The 13,864-nt window shown below is 36.9% G+C and overlaps 1 protein-coding gene across 2 annotated transcripts in view; it reads right to left on the reverse strand.

Moving 5' to 3' along the window:
* Positions 1 to 13,864, reverse strand: part of LOC115758680 (Krueppel homolog 1) — a 36,870-nt gene that overhangs the window by 5,812 nt on the left and 17,194 nt on the right. The window contains exon 1 of one of the 2 annotated variants that reach the window (XM_030699420.1): positions 11,889 to 12,789. The exons of the other annotated variant lie outside the window; for it this stretch is intronic. The gene's annotated coding sequence lies outside the window, so the exon portion shown is untranslated. Of the gene's footprint in view, positions 1 to 11,888; positions 12,790 to 13,864 lie in introns of those variants that run through there. 2 annotated transcript variants of the gene reach the window in all.

The following is a 13,864-nucleotide window of genomic DNA, read 5'->3' on the forward strand; positions in this document are numbered from 1 at the left end:
GGAGACTGGTGGGTGAGTTGCCGAAAAATATGCTGAGAGCCCGTACCCAAACCCAAAAACCAGACCAAGAACAGAAAGAAGAAGAAAAAACCAACCACCAACAACATGAGCCGTCGGCCCATTGATCTGTGTTCTGACAAACAGAATTTCCCAAGTGCGAGACGCGACGTGCATTCAATTGGGAAAAGCGAGTTTATGGTATTTTAAACGAATTAGGTTGAGCGGGAAATTATTTGAGTGGTTTCTAATTTGAGCTAGTCTCTTATTTGAGCGACTTTTTTCGAGTTTGAGCGAGTGAGCGCAACAACTTGAGTGGGAAATTCGGAGCGCCTTTAGGATGGGCAATTTGAGTGGGAAATTTGAGCTAGTTTCATAAATAAAATTACTTTATTAGGGCAATTTGAAAGGGAAATTATTGAAGTACTTTCTTAATGTGTGTTAAGAAACATATGAGGAGGAAATAACTACTTTGTTAGGAATTGTTAGAGTAAAATCAAAGAACTTGAAAAGGGAAATTATGGGAGTTTTGGAGAAATGACTCTTCGAGTGGTTTCCTATTTGAGCTACAAAGTAAACAAATAAGGGCAATTTGAAAGGGAAATTATGCGAGTACTTTCTGGATGTGAGTCGAGCAACCTATGACTAGAAACTTACGAGCTATATGAAGTGGCATATTATTTGAGTTCATTCGAATTTGAGCGAAAACATCTGAGCATATGAACATATCAAGTGCTAAACGAGTGCTATGACTCATCGCAACAACCAAAAATCCAAATCTTATCATATTATCAAAAAAAAAACAAGACAAAAAAGAATACCATCATTTGACAACATTTGATTTTCAACTGAGTCATGCTGAATTTGATACATTAATCTACATAATACCCTTTATAAATATCATTCAAATAGATATATATGCGCCAGAAATAGTAACGATGACATAAAAGTTAAAGCCACTAAAATACTATGTAAATTGCGAGCATTTTTGCAAATCAGTTGATTAGATTAGATACGGCTGGACGGGCCTAACGCAATAGCTTTGAAATAGGGTAGAGCACTTCTAGATTACCGATCGCATATGTCATATATATAACACTCTATTTCAGCTGGTCATGTCAAAGTCTCAATAATAAAACTAAAAAGAAGAAGCAGAATACCCTATAAATATTTCACTGATTATCAACATAATCTAAAGATGCGTATAGAAAGTATTTCGAAATCGAAATCGAAAAAAAATACAATATTAATACAATACTTGACTACAGCTTCTTCTTATTCATATAAAGAACAGTTTCTGATCCTGATTTTGTGATCATTTCCACCTTCGACAACTTGAAACTTGAAAAGCGCTAAAAGCATGAAAAGTCCAATGGAAAAAAAGAATAATTTTTTCATTGCACGCAAGTTCAAAAAACTTTTTCAAGTTTTTTGTTGTTGTTTGCTTTACAGTGCCAGGTATGTGTGTGCATGTGTGTGTGTGTGTGTGTGTGTGTTTGTTGGACTGTGCCTCACACAATTCGTTAAACTGGCGCAAAAGTTCATTAACATTCGACACAAAAACTATTTTCGTGTGTCTGTCGAAACGAAATTAAATACATATCACATATGTATGTGTGTATGCATGATCTCTCCCTCTCTCTCTCTCTCTCTCTCTCTCTTGCGCTCTTTCCCATTCTTGCTCTATTTCATACTGCGCTTTGAAGGTAAGTCCAAAAGAAACACACCGAAATAATTTTTTTTTTTTTTTTTTTATCTATTTATGAGTTTAAAAGCACGAGAAGCGCACAATAAGAGCTCGGTCAATGATCGTGTAGATCTGCTGCCTACCCCCCCCCCCCCCCCTCTCGCCCTCCCACACCCCTTGTGAGACAGGTACACCTTACCCACTCGCACATTTAGTGCTGGGCAATACTCGTATGTTTCGTTTGAAATCAAGCTGTTTACCGTTATTTTTGTTGGGATAGCTCAGAAATGGAGCGCAACGCGCTTGAAACTGGTCTTGGAACAGATCGAGCGCCGTCTGGGAACAGCTAACTTGTATGTTGGATAGATCAGTTAGGCGACTCATAACCGATAATAAGAGCAAAAGAGAAAGAGCGTTAGCGACGCGAGAAACGAGTAAGAAAGAGAGAGAGGGAGAGAGAGAGCATAAAAGATGAGAGAGCCACAAGATTTATGAACAGATAATGCAAATGGGAAATTAAAGAGTGGAACATGGTGACTTTTATTAATTTACTTAATAATAATTCTTTTAAGCTGTTTAATTGGCGTTTAATAGTTTTCTATAATTGTAAGCTTATTTTATTTTTAAAAACTTGTTAGTCTCTCTTAAATTTTCAATCTATTAAATGCCAGACTATTAGTCAGTAAATTAAAATAATAATTGTTAGAAATTTAGTTGTATACACAGACAAGTGCAACTGATATTGATATCTGATAATAACAGCTGGCATTATGTGTACTAAAAACTTCAGATTTTAACTGGAAAAAAAAACCCCCCTTGTCATAAGACTCGCGTGAATTTAATAGTGTTATTGTAAGCTTTATAGAGAAGGAGTTATTGAAGGAGAATACACACACACACACACACATATATATATATATATATATATGGCATGTATTTGAAGAATCTATATAATATAGATTCAAGATTGTTCAGATCATAAAAATGTAAAAAGTTGAAATTGACAAATATCGCCACGATATAGTTTTACTTAAAGCTATGCCTAGTCTTACGACTGTTCTATGCTCTTAATTGAAGCTCTAGTTTAAGTTATAGATTTTGTATTATAATTTATTTAGGTCTTTTATATATTCAATCTTCTTAAAGCTGGAACGCACAAGTTCCACAATTTCCAGCAATTAGTGAGTGCTCCTCAAAATAGCCGAGACCCAGACCCTCAGCACACACCTCTGTGAATGGGAACAGACACATTTACATACATAAATATGCTATACATATATACATACATATACATATATGTATGGGTATGTACTCTGTGTGCCATAGAGCTACAATTTGTTGTTGTTGTTTTTTTGGGAGGTCAATGAACATTTAAATTGAAGCAAATTGTAAGCTTTTCTCGCTCTCTCTCTCTCTCTCTCTCGCTCGCTCTCTCTCGCCTTGTCTGTCGCAGTCTCTGTGATTTGTTTACATATTTTCTGACCATTTGTCTGGCGTATCCATTACAACAAACTCTTCTTCTTATTGTTGCTGTTATTGCTGTTGTTGTTGTTGTTTTTTCTATTTGAGCTTTCAATTAAAAATTTTCGCTACGGTCGCGATAAGATAGAATTCGCCTGCGGCGTATTCATTAAGTTTTTTTTTTTTTTTTGTTTAGTCTAGTTGAAATTTTAATGTGGGAAAACTACTGAATGAAATTTTGTTGCGGAAGCCTTTCAGGGACGCACTAAAATAAAAAAATGAAAAAAAAAGAAACTGTCATGACCGATAAGATATTGATAAGAGAGTAGAGAATCGTGTGACCGGGAACTTAGCGCATGTTACTGGAAATACCCAGACGAATTGTTATTGCTAGCTCTGGAAATCAGAATATTCCAGCAAACAGAATTGAATATAATATAATTTATGATTTTATTCCTTTTAAACAAAGTATACAACTTTTATACTTTTTGTAAGTTAGTTTGTGGCTTAAATTATAGTTAACAATAATTTATTTTTAATTTGACCATATTTTTATTGCATTATAATTACGTCTATAACTGCCAACAACAACTCTTTCATAAGAGTAATTAAATAGTTGAATTAAAAGTCAATTTATAAAGTCAACTGTTTGTTCACATGGAACCAGTTCCAATACCGTTTGAAGGATCTGCATTTCCAGTGTCCGCAAAAAGTTGCGAAGGTCTAGACGAAGAGATTAACAGAAGCGTCAGCAGAGGACACCTACACATACATACACAAGCATAGGCGTGCCTATGTATGCGTGCGTACGATTGAGCGAGCAAACGTTGGCAAAAGGAGAGAGGGAATCAATCCAACAAATTATGTGTACATACATACATACATATATAGTCTAGCGGTTGGCCTAGGTCAAAACGACGCGTCGCGCCGCCAGCGAGACAAGACGCGTCGTACTGAGCGCTGAACGTGTGCGGCTACGGCTGGTGTTCTAGTAGGCAATGGAGTGGGGGGAGCTGGTGGGTGCTGTGGGAGGTAGCTGTTATGGCAGCGCGTGTGCAAATTAAAATAATAACTTTAATGTTAGACTTTTCATAACAGCATGACTTAACAGTTTTGCGGCAGTTAGTTAGTCAGATAATAAAATCTGACGCAATTTGTCATTGCAATAGCGATTTCTATTTATTTTATTTTCTGTTTTTTTTTTTTGCGTTAGTTTGTGCACTTAATTATTTCCATGTCAAGGTAGCAGGCGAAAGGAAATCAAGGCTGCAGCAAAAACAACCCCAACAAGAAGAATTTCACTTTCGCAGTGGCAGCAGCCCCACATGCAAGCACTTCCCTTTCATTTGACTGTCTCTCTCTTTCCAGTCACCTTGCCATCCGCCCACAGTCCAGCCTGCAATTTGCAACAACAACAACAACAACAACAACAACATGCAACGACGTGCTTACTCACTGCACATACAATTAATGCAAACACACACACATGCACACAGCGACAGCGACAGTTGCGCATTGCCTGCTGTGGAAGGTGTCGAAAACAAACGCACGGCCTCCTTATGGACGCGCACGCAAAAGCAATGTAAAACGCCAGCAACCAGGCAATGTGCTGTCGAAAACACTTGCACGCCCTCCACGTGTAGTTCAAGTTCATGACAAAACGACGAGCAAAGTACACGAGCGATATGCAGGCGAGAGAGTGTGAGAGAGAACATTTTGTGTGGAGTGTGAGATTGCGCTGCTGCCGCTGTCGCTGCCGTTGTACGCTGCCTGCAGCTGACGCCAGCGTCGCTGTGCACGCTAGCAGCGCAGTGCAGTTTTCTGCCGCTAATGGGGGTTTCTATGCGCATGTGTGCGTGTGTACGTGTGCATGTGAACGTTGCAAAAATTTGCATTGCATACTTTTTTAAAGCGCTTGTTAAATAATCTAGAATAGTGCATATGTTGGGCATTTTCGTCGGCAACAGTTACAAAATTACTAAATTTCATTTACATTTTGATAGCACGAAAAGACGCTGCGCTCAGCGCAAGTCCAAGCGGCGACAAAGCAACCTCATTCCGCGCTCGCCACACAAAAGGGTCAACAACCCACGAAAAGCTCATGACGACGATAATACATTTTTTCTTTTCGTATTTATTTTCGAAAAATGTAAAGAAAAGAAATCCGAAAACAAAGTGAACATGTTTACACTCACATGCGTGCGCGTGTGTGTGTGTGTGTGTGTAAAAAGAAATGTGAAGCTTCCAGCCAGAGTCGAAATTTCAGCTGCTGCCGGGGCTGGGGGATCGTGTTGTTGTCTCGGCTGTCGCCTGGATCGACACAACAACAACAACAACAACCACAGTCAATACATAAAAATTTGTGGAAACCTCAAAATAAATACAGATATGTACATATGTATGCATCAGTACGCGCACGCACACACACACACATGTTACAAATAATTCGACACGGAGACGACGACAGCCGAAAAAGAGGCGGCATGCACAAGTGTTTTTTTTTTCGCCGCTTTTTTTTTTTTATACGTGCCGAATTTAACTTCTTTGTGCGCTGCAGTACCGAAAAAGCGTAACAGAGATGGAGAGAGCGAGAGCGAGAGAGAACATATTGTATTTGCATTTTATATTATTATTGTTGTTAAATAATTATATTAAATGTATATTTATAAAATGACATATCAAAAATAAACAAAATTCAAACGAGGAGCGGTTCCAGAATTTACAAGCAAAAAAAAAAACAAGTTTGCAAGTGTAAATAAGCATATGACATATAGGATTTTACATGTACACATATGCGCAAATGAAAGGAGCTGGAGGGAGAAGAAGGTTGCACGGGGGGAGGGTGTGCATATTGCTGAGCTTCCGGTGATGAAAATAACATTATGATTTAATTTTTGGGGGCGTTGCAGCTGGGTGTAACTTGGGGGATTGGCAATAACTTACGATAAGTTGCACGCGCGCTAAACGGAATGTTAAATAACATAAGGAATGCAGATAATCAGTTTAACAGCAGTTAAGCACAAATACATATGTACATATGTACATGTTTAACATGCAGAATGTAGAATGTTCTAGAATTTCATATTGACTATCAAGGCATGTGAAGTATTTTAGTTTTTAAAAACAGGCCCTTAGCCGAAGCGCTTAAACTTAGTAACTACAACTATAATTTATATAACTAAATTTAATTTGAGCAGAAAATAAATGTACCTATTGCTATAAAGCAACACCTGTTATCAAATATAAATGCAATATCCTGTAGATACATTTCAATGTACATACACATACATATACATAAGCAAATACCAGTTTGTTTGCTGCAGAAGCATATACAAGTATACATACATACATATGTACATATGTACGTATGTATGTACATTCTACTTTTTTCGGCAAAAACCCGTTTTGCAGGTTGTTTGACGACAAAGCCTCGCTTTAAGCTTAAAAGCAGCTTTTTTGTTAGAATCTGTGACTTGTTAAAGGGCAAAAGCTTTAGAACTGATGCTCGAAATACTGACCAAGCCTAAGGCATAACTGTTTATACATACATACATATGCATTATCTAACTGATCGGCCATGATGCTGTGGGAAATAGGAAAAAATGTAAGCAAACAGCTTTTACATAGCATGCAAATGTTAATTGCATTAGAAAGAGACAGCCTGCATGCATGTACATACATGCATACATATGTGTGTAGCAGCTACAGCTGCGCCTTGAACTTGAATTCAAGCAGCAGCAACTGCGACTGCGATGCGGCCTTCAAATGAAGTTCGGTACAGTGAACAAATTGAAAATTAAATGCGCATAACAAACGCAAGCAACACCAGAGAGAGGGAGAGAGAGAGGGAGCGCAAGTAGGTGTGTGTGTGTGTGTGTGTGCGAAAGGGTGTGGGGCGAATATGAGAGTGAGAGTCGGAGAGCTTCTGCAATGCACGCGTACAGCCAACGCCAGCGTCAAAAAGCGACGACGCCGCTGCAACTGTCCTTGAACTTGGTAAACATTTTTTTTTGCGGTCGTTATTGTTGCTTGGCCAAACGAAGGACAGCAGCATTTGCACACACACACACACACACACTCGCACACAAGTATTGGCAGAGGCAGGCAATCGAATGCAAAAGCTGTATCCACCATTTGCTTTATTAATGTGCAGCAGCAGCGACGCCAGCAGCGACGCCGAGCAAAGCGCAACAGCAATGCTTTCTGCATGCATATGGCTTCAAAGTGTTATGCCTATAGGCCTGTGTTGGTATACGTGTGCGTGTGCCTGCGAGTATCGATGAATTCTGTTAAAACTATGTACAATGTATGCTTGTATGAGAACAAAGCAAAATGGCGGTCTGTTATTGAAAACAAGGATACTTTACAGTCAAGGTTAATCAGTGGAAATGTACATTTGTATGTATGTTGAAGTACATAAGTAAAATGCATTTGTTTATAAAATTCCCTGGAGACCATCAATGAATTGTTATGAAAAGTCATTTTCAACATTCTGAGCATATTCACACTTACATCTGCGAAAAATACCATGCACAAAAAAGTGATTTTTTAAATTTCCACGAAAGTGATGATAAAATGTCTAAGAGCCGTTACTAAGCGAAAAGAATAAAAAAACACATTCTCAAAAAAATAAAAATAAAATAAAAAACCTGACCACAGAGCACAAAAACACTATGAATCAAACAGAAAGCCAATAGAATGACGGGACAGCTCACTTCATTTAGTCAGAATTGGCAATTAGAACAAAGAAAGAAACATATGTATGGATGTACATACATACATACATACATACATACATACATACGTATGTATGTATATACATATGCATATGTATGCCATATAAAGCTGAACGCGATATCGGCTTGTTATATAAGCAATACATGCGCAAATTGTTAACCAAGGTCAACAATTTTTTCTACATAGAAAATGATTTCACAAATAAACCCAAAAATATCAAAAAACCGTTTGGTCAAAGCAGATATGTTTATATAGTATTGTGATAAAACAGAAATACAGGCAAAGAACTTTCAAGAATTCTTACAGTAACAACAACAAACAAACTAACGTGAATGTTACGAAAATAAAAAAAAACAACAAGGGGTCAGACTAGGAGATACCCTGTAGCTGGGTTGCCAGCATGCAATATGTGAAATGTAAGTATTCTTTATATAAACACTAAGATGTCCTATCTTGATCTAGAGCTCTCGATAAATATCGATATTTATCGATTTCGATAACGCGCATACTTATAACCTTAACAGATTCTAGAATCTAGATCTAGAGCTCTTGAACGCGCGGCTAAATATCGATATTTATCGATTTCGATAACACGCAAAAACTCGGTGATTATATATGTATACGCTGTGAGTCTCTTTGGCTGGGCTCTTAATAGAGTCAGACTTCTGCTCATTAAATACATTTGCAACGATAACAATATACCCCTTCTTTATTCATATGCAATTCGTATAGGGTATAATAAATATGGCGGATCGGGTCGGCAGTTTTTGAGGAAATGCGACGGGCTGTCCGGGCTGCTATATGATATAGACACATACACACACACACACGCACATAAAATTTCGGCAGCAAGCACACAGATACACACACACACACACACACACACACACACACACACGCACACAGAGTTATACACAAAGCAAACGTAGCTTTACGCATGTCTGCGAACCGGCTTTTTGTATTAGAATCATCTTTTGCGCTGTGTGTATCCGTCAGATACTCAACTGATTTTTTGTGTGTTTTGTGTGTTGCAATACGAAATTTAATGGGGTAGGCAAAGGGTCGGCAAACACAACAAAACCTATTTTGTCAATTCCTACTGCAACCCCCCCTCAAAAAAAAAAAACAAAAACGTTTCTCTTTGAGTTTATGAATTAACTGTAAGCTCTGCAGATAAGCAAATTTTTGGTTAAGAAACAAAATAGCGCTTGCTGATAAGCCATAAACGGAATTTTTATGCTATTTTTCTTCTATTTTTTTTGTTACCGTTAAAAAGACTTCGCTTTTAGCGCAATTTTTTTTTGGGTGGAAAGTTTACGTGTTTATTGGCGGCACTTCAGAGTCGTTAATCGTGGGTTTCACTGTGTGTGTGCCTAAGGAATGCTTCATAAGTGAGAGTCAATTGTATTTTACGGTAGTGCAAAGGTTCTCGGGGTACATAAAAAACAAACACATAGAATATAAATCGATTAAGACAGCACAAATTGTGCTTATAAAGATTGCAATTTTGTACGTAGCGTAGATATTTTGATAAAATACGTTAAATGAAATTATCTTTAAATTGTGCTCTGCTTTGAATGGAAATTCCCTAAATTGAGTGAAATAATATACGACATTTTTAATGGATCTTGGATTTGATTTGAAAGTTGTTTTTCTGGCGAGCTTATGTTTTTATAGACATAATTTAATTTAAATAACATTAACAGTGACAGTAACAGTGCCTGTAACATTCCCGTTAACAGTCACTGTAATCGTAACAGTGACAATAAATGTAACAGTATCCTGTGCAGTAACAGTAATAATAACATAATCAGTAACAGTAACATAATCATTAACATTACCATGTACAGTAACAGTAACAATAGCTGTTACCATAACAGAGATATATGAATACAAATGCTCACATATTTATAAGAAAAAATCAAACAAGGAAGTGCATTGAAATATGAATTTCTTTATATTTTGAAGCTGTCATTAACTGACTATATAATTATTGTTCGATAGCCGATTATAATCAAGCCGAACACAATCAATTGGGCTATAAAAAGTGAAAAATTTAACTTCAAGCACGACAGCTCCCATTCATAAAAAGCAGCTAAGCGCACAGCAAAGCCCCTCAACAGCAGATACATTTAAATGCCGCATCGATAAGACAAACTGTTGTCGGGCCAGCGATAACAACAGGTGGAACGTGAATGAACGCAGCTACCTATCAGAGAGAAACCGCAACACGAATTTAGCGAGCCGTGCGCCACCTACGCAAATCAACTGTCGAATCGGTTCCGATAGCGATAACAAAGCACACGGTTCTACCCGATGCCAGAGCTGTAAAATATGCTTTTGCTTTTACTTTTTTTTTATAACTTAACAGTTAGACGCGCCGCATCGATACAATTTCCTGTGCAACGCACATAAATACCCCAATATCAATTTCAAAGATTATTTTGGCATTTCATGTGCTTGCCGCTGTTCCTCCCATTATTTTGTTATTGTTATTGTTTTTTATAAATATATATATTGTTGACGCTGGTACTGACCTTCAGGCACAAAATTAGAAGAATTTTTGAGCACGGGACTTGTTTATCGCAATAGAAATTGCACAAGTAAAAGTATTATCAATAAATGTTATATAGTCCATATAGCAGACCAGATAATTTCTTTGCCCAGATTGATGGGCAATTCAAATGAATCGCACAGGTGAAAGTCCAAATTATAATGCTGGCTATTTCAAAAGTTTAAGACTTGGGAATTTTTGAGTAATGGCAAATTATTTTTGAGAATTTTCATATGCTCAAGAAACTCGCGCATTTAACTCTAAACTCGTTATTTTAAATATATATATAAATATATCGACATTAATCGATTAACTGAGGTTATTGACAGTTATTCCGATAGATATTATTACAGGGAAAATCTTTAAACTGATATTGACTCATTTAATTTAAACTCTTAATTTTTTTTTAAATATTTTATCCAATTTGTGTTCCTTAAAATTGGTCGAAATTTGTAGTTACAGAGTTCTCTGTCGATATTAATCGATTAACTCAAGTTATTGATAATAAATTTCGGGTGCTATCAATCTTTAGATTGTTCATTATCAGAATCGTTATACGAATCGTACGATCCTTGGACACTTGAAGAAAGTGACTCATTCGATTGCAGTAAATGAGTCACAATGTTAGGAAACCCCTTGATATATTGTCCCACAATTGATCATTATCAAGAACCATTTAGCATTAAGTTTGTAAGCCCCATTGGACTTGCATGATGATGATGGTGAGTCAAGAGGTGTGCGTTCTATGGCCTATGGGCTGAGTCATCAGGAGTCTAGGCGAGTTAGACTCTCTAAGTGGGCGGTTGGGTGGTTGTTGCGGTTGTCTTTTGGTCTAGCGAAATTCATTATTCGAGTGAAACCGATTTTGTTTTCTGCGAGTCATGGGGCGTATGCGTAATTATAGCCTGATGTAATAATCATTTCTCAAAAGCTTCATCTAGCGTATTTCCAGAAGTTGTTCATTATTGTGAAAACCTCGAAATAGCATAAGCTTTTTATTAAGTATACGCAGATGCGTTTACTTTAACAAGATTATACATTAAAAATATTATTTTTTTATGACAAACCAAAAAAGTAGTTAATTTTTATTTGACTACAAATATTGAAAAAATATTAGTATTCAAAAAATAGTAAGGAAATAGTTGAATTTATTTTTTTTTATTAAAAGCTTTAAAGATTTATAAACCTAAAAAAATATGTTTTTTTCTTTTTTTTTTTAATTTAAAATAAAGTTTTGTTTTTTTAAATAAATTATAGATTGTTCCAATATTTTTATTTAAATAGTTTAAGTTTAGATTAAATGTTTTAATTTTCTTTTTTTATTTTTATAAATAAATTATTAAACAATAATAATAGACAATTTAATGAGAAACAAAAATAACATGTACGAATTTTGTTAAATATTAAATACGTATTTTTTTTTAAATATTTTAAATTTTTCTATAAACTCACCATAAAATTGAAACAAAATCCACAATAAACCTTAATAAAGTACTCCTTGCGGCGCTCTGAATAATTCCAAATTGCAGTTCCAAATAATTGTGTTGTATTGGGATTGTATTTTGTTTAAATATTTAAATATGTCGATGTTTTTGTATTGTTTTGTCACAAATATTATGTTGATTGATTGTACTGTTATTTTGTTAGAAACACTTGTTGTCGCGCGAATCGACGAGGGGCAAATGTTTTGTAGAACTTTTTCGCTGTTGCGCACTCGAGGCGAGTCAGAAAAAAAAAAACACAGAGTCGCCGCAAATCGTTAATCGTAAGCGTCGCCCCTCTCTCTCTCTCTCTCTATTGGCGAATTCGAGTTCGCACTTGTCGCTCGGGCAAATTGGCAAATGCGCTTCGAGTGTGTGTGTGTGTGTGTGTGTGTGTGTGTCCGTTAGAATCAGAAGTAAGTTACGCGAGGCGACAGCGTCGACTGGGCGAACGAAGCGATCGTTGCGGTCTGATATTGAAATTGTATAAGAATCGAGCGGCGCAGTTGACGCAGCCAAAAGTTGACTGTTCTTAATCGTTGTGTAAGCGAGAGCGAGAGATTTGTGTTTTATAATTGCGAGCCGTATTTACGTATTATATTCACATACATGCATATGCCTGTGTATGTGTCTGTGTGTGGGTGTGAGACGCTGCCTGAAGCTTTAGCGACGTGCTGCTTGGCGTTCGTTCTGCTGCTAACGTCTAATGCCAGCGCTTTTATACATACATATGTATGTATATATTTTCAAGTTTAATTTGCGCTCGTGGTTGTTGTTGTTTTTGGTGGTAGTGTTGCTGCGGCGGCGAATTTCCGTATCAAACGTTGGCATGTATTTGTTTATGTGTGTGTGTGTGTTTGTGTTATTTATTATCTTTGCTGCTTTTGATTATTTGCATGTATGTGTAGCTGCGCAGCACTATGATTGCTGTTGTTGTTGTTGTTGTTGTTGTTGTTGCTGAGCTATTAGCGCTTTGTTGTTGCGCACATTCACACGCCACTATAAACAATATTGACCTAGGTTATATACTATATGCGCATACATACATACATACACGTATACTTCAGTATTTCTGATTTTTATACTTTGCTCAGTTGTTGCTGTAAATGTTTGCCTATCGCATACTATTTTATAGCTTTTTTCTAGGTTATATTTTTAGCAATATTCTTGATACACTTTTGCATTTATTAATTTATATTTAATGTTAATATATATATATATATTCGTTATCAGTCTTTTGTTAAACAAACTATTTACAGTTTATAGAAAAACACAAATTGATTTAAGAATTGCACTTTTTTTGTTGAAGAAATTATTAAAAACATTTGTCAGATTTCGTTTTTGCGTTGATTTTTCTTTTTTCTTCTTTTACACTAAACAATAAGGCAATGGAGATCATATAACGTTTATAATTTTCTTAATGTTTTCTTGAATTATTTAAACAGCAGCTTTTTTTGCTTAGCTATGCACAGTTAAAAGCTTTCTAATACTATTGAAAGTTCTTCCAAGAACAGAAACGCTGCCGTGTGCTGTGTTGACGCGTCGCCAGCTCGCTGAGAAATACGAAATGGCGGCCAGCGTTCAAAATTTGCCGAGAACAACGTGCTGCTGGCAGCGCAGCTAGCGGCGGCGCAGCTGTGACTGCGCAGCCAGCGTCGGTATTGAATGGCGGCAGCGACGGCAGCAGCAGCAGCAGCAGCGACAGCGACAACTGAAGAATGAAAGCGTTGCGTATGCACGTATGACTGTGTATCTGTGCGCACGTAAAAGTGTGCGTGCGTAAGCCGGCATTTGAGACAGCAGCTGCTGCCTCTAACGCATACACACAGAGGCTCAGGCAGTATTTTGTATTTTTTTGCAGCCGAAATGGCGGGTTGCTGTTGTTGCGGCGATTGCTATGTTATTTTCGGCAATTGCCATTGTTGCGTTGGCGTTAGCGTCGACTGA

Source organism: Drosophila novamexicana, unplaced genomic scaffold, assembly GCF_003285875.2.
Source record: "Drosophila novamexicana strain 15010-1031.04,08,12 unplaced genomic scaffold, DnovRS2.1 tig00000193-arrow-pilon, whole genome shotgun sequence".
Lineage (NCBI taxonomy): Eukaryota > Metazoa > Arthropoda > Insecta > Diptera > Drosophilidae > Drosophila > Drosophila novamexicana.